The sequence below is a fragment of the Propithecus coquereli genome, unplaced genomic scaffold, assembly GCF_000956105.1.
Source record: "Propithecus coquereli isolate 6110/MARCELLA unplaced genomic scaffold, Pcoq_1.0 Scaffold167, whole genome shotgun sequence".
NCBI classification, from domain to species: domain Eukaryota; kingdom Metazoa; phylum Chordata; class Mammalia; order Primates; family Indriidae; genus Propithecus; species Propithecus coquereli.
This window is the reverse complement of record NW_012141302.1, coordinates 3,453,077-3,455,901: the sequence shown is the minus strand read 5'-3', so window position 1 is coordinate 3,455,901 and position 2,825 is coordinate 3,453,077. Positions and strand designations below refer to the sequence as shown.

The 2,825-nt window shown below is 38.7% G+C and overlaps 1 pseudogene; it reads left to right on the top strand.

The window, feature by feature from the left end:
- The window catches only part of LOC105808079, a 108,383-nt pseudogene that overhangs the window by 20,580 nt on the left and 84,978 nt on the right, over positions 1–2,825 (top strand).

The following is a 2,825-nucleotide window of genomic DNA, read 5'->3' as shown; positions in this document are numbered from 1 at the left end:
AATTTAAAAGAATATTTCAAATGATGTACAGTGCCTTTTATTATTTGGTTGTTTTCTAGATAATTCATACAGTGCACACCCCAATGGGAACATGCTCATAAAATCTCCTATCCTACTATCAGATTTTTGCCAAATACAATGGAGCAGAAAGACAGCTCAGATGGTACTGGACAGGCAGAGGAGTAAAAGCTGAAGTAAAATATTTGAAATTTAAAGACGTATTCACTTAGCATTGAGTTCTTGTTGGGGAATGATTTTCCTATTTGCCTTGTAGTAACTGCAGCTCTTCCTGAAATGGGAATAACCTCCACATCTCTGACCAATGTGAGGGTTCTATGTAGGACAATCTGTGAATATTACAATGATCCCTGGATTTTCTAATGTAAGTACTCTTCCTAATTCCTTGAGGACTAGTCAAGATGATATTTAGCATTGAACTCAGGCTCTCCTCCTAGCCACTAACAAGAAAGAAGATGAGTGCATGGGTTATACAGGGAAACAAACACTAAGGGTGTAACCACTAATTATTTATTCAATCAGATTGGCGGAGGAATATAAAATAAGGCCATGTGGGGGAAAAAAATAGCGTGCTTGCTTAGGATGCTTTTGTGTAAGAAGATTATCCCATCGATACAAAAAAGTAGGGGTATGGGGAATGGGCTACATCCCTGGGAGATCCGGTACTAGCCAACGGGATCAACAAAGAACTCGTTACATCCATGGTGGAAAATAACCTGGGAGATGACAAACAACTAAGGCTCTTGTATGATACTGTACTAATAGTCATGTCAGCATTAGGTGTTCCCTTATCTTAAAGTCAGCTGTGCCCTTACAGCATGGCTAAGCAAAAGTGTTAAGAATTATAACAACCCCTCCATTTGAAAACACCTGGCAAAGGTCAGGAAAGCAAAAGCAGACATTGTTTAATTCACAGAGTAGAGAAAAAGGATAAACAGATTCCGTATATATATCTGGTAGACACTTAAGCCAGTTAAACTCTCAACTTTAATCCCCAGCCTTGCATATTTCATGGGAGATTGGAAGGGAGCATTGTAGGAAAGGAGGACAGGGAGGTTACCCAAAACCAAAGCATTATCTATATAATCTGAGGTTGAGATGTATGCTTATCAAATAGGGCCACCATATGTAATACAAAATCCAAGAAATATGAAACCAACTACCCATTGTCTCTTGGATCCTATTAATTGGGGAAGAAAATATTCGCATGTTACACATCTGATAAAGGGCTGATAACTAGAATTTATACAAGAAAAAATCAAATAACCCTATCAAAAAGTGGGCAAAGGACATGAATAGAAACTTTTCAAAAGAAGATAGACTAATGGCTAACAAACATATGAAAAAATGCTCAACATCTCTAATCATCAGGGAAATGCAAATCAAAACCACAGTGAGATATTACTTATCTCCAGTAAGAATGGCCTTTATCAAAAAGTCCCAAAACAATAAATGTTAGCATGGATGCAGAGAGATAGGAACACTCATACACTGCTGGTGGGACTGCAAACTAGTGCAACCTCTGTGGAAAGCAATATGGAGATACCTTAAAGAGATACAAGTAGAACTACCATTTGATCCAGCAATCCCATTACTGGGTATCTACCCAAAAGAACAAAAAGACACTATAAAAAAGACATCTTCACTCAAATGTTTATAGCACCACAATTCACAATTGCAAAGATGTGGAAACAACCCAAGTGCCTATGAATACCTTAGTGGATTAATAAAATGTGGTATATGTATATCATGCAGTTCTATTCAGCCACAAAAAACAATGGTGATACAGCACCTCTTGTATTTTCCTGGATAGAGCTGGAACCCATTCTACTAAGTGAAGTATCACAAGAAAAGAAAAACAAGCACCAAATTGGTTTTAACTGATCAACACTTAAGTGCACATATAGTAATAACATTCATCAGGTGTCGGGCAGATGGGAGGGGGGAGGAGGGAATGGGTATATACACACCTAATGGGTGCGCTGTGCACCATCTGGGGGATGGACACACTTGAAGCTCTGACTCAGGTAGGGCAAGGGCAATATACGTAACCTAAACATTTGTACCCCCATAATATGCTGAAAGAAAAAAGAAAAAAAAAGCCAAATCAAACAGTGGTTGGGTCTGCCCCAGGCATTCTTTCTGAGTTTGCTTCCTAACAATGGGAGGCATGCCACAGTCCTCTAGTAAGGAGGTTCAGGGCCTCTGAAAATGTGTTGCTGAAGTTGGTGAACTGTAGCTAATCAGATAGGATGACCTATCCTAAATTTTCTTTTTCTTTTTTTTTTTTCACTATATAAATATTGTACTTTAAGGTTGAAGGGATTTGGTGGGGTTTTTATTTCAGAATATTATGGGGGTACAAACGTTTAGGTTACATAAATTGCTTTTGTACCATTTGAGTCAAAGTTATAAGTGTGCCCATCCTCCAAATAGTGTGCATTGTACCTGTTAGCTGTGAAATTACCTATCCTCTACTCCCCCTCCCCACGGCCTTAGTGCCTGGGCTGCAATTAGCCCTTAAGATGCTTCAAATGACTAGACAATCTGCTCAACCACCAGTCCTTTATACACAAAGGCAGTCAAGTGAAACATTGACCCCTTGGGCTTTTGTGATCAGACTTTCTGGGGTTAAAACACAAACTTTGACCTGAACTACCTGCTTGAAGTTGGTTATTTATCCTCCTTGCATCTCAGTTTCCTCTCTGTAAAATTGGCACGATAGTAGCTACCACCTGGGATTAGTATGCAGATTAAATTAGAAAACACATGCAAAACAATTTTTTAAATCTCTGGAAAATAATAAG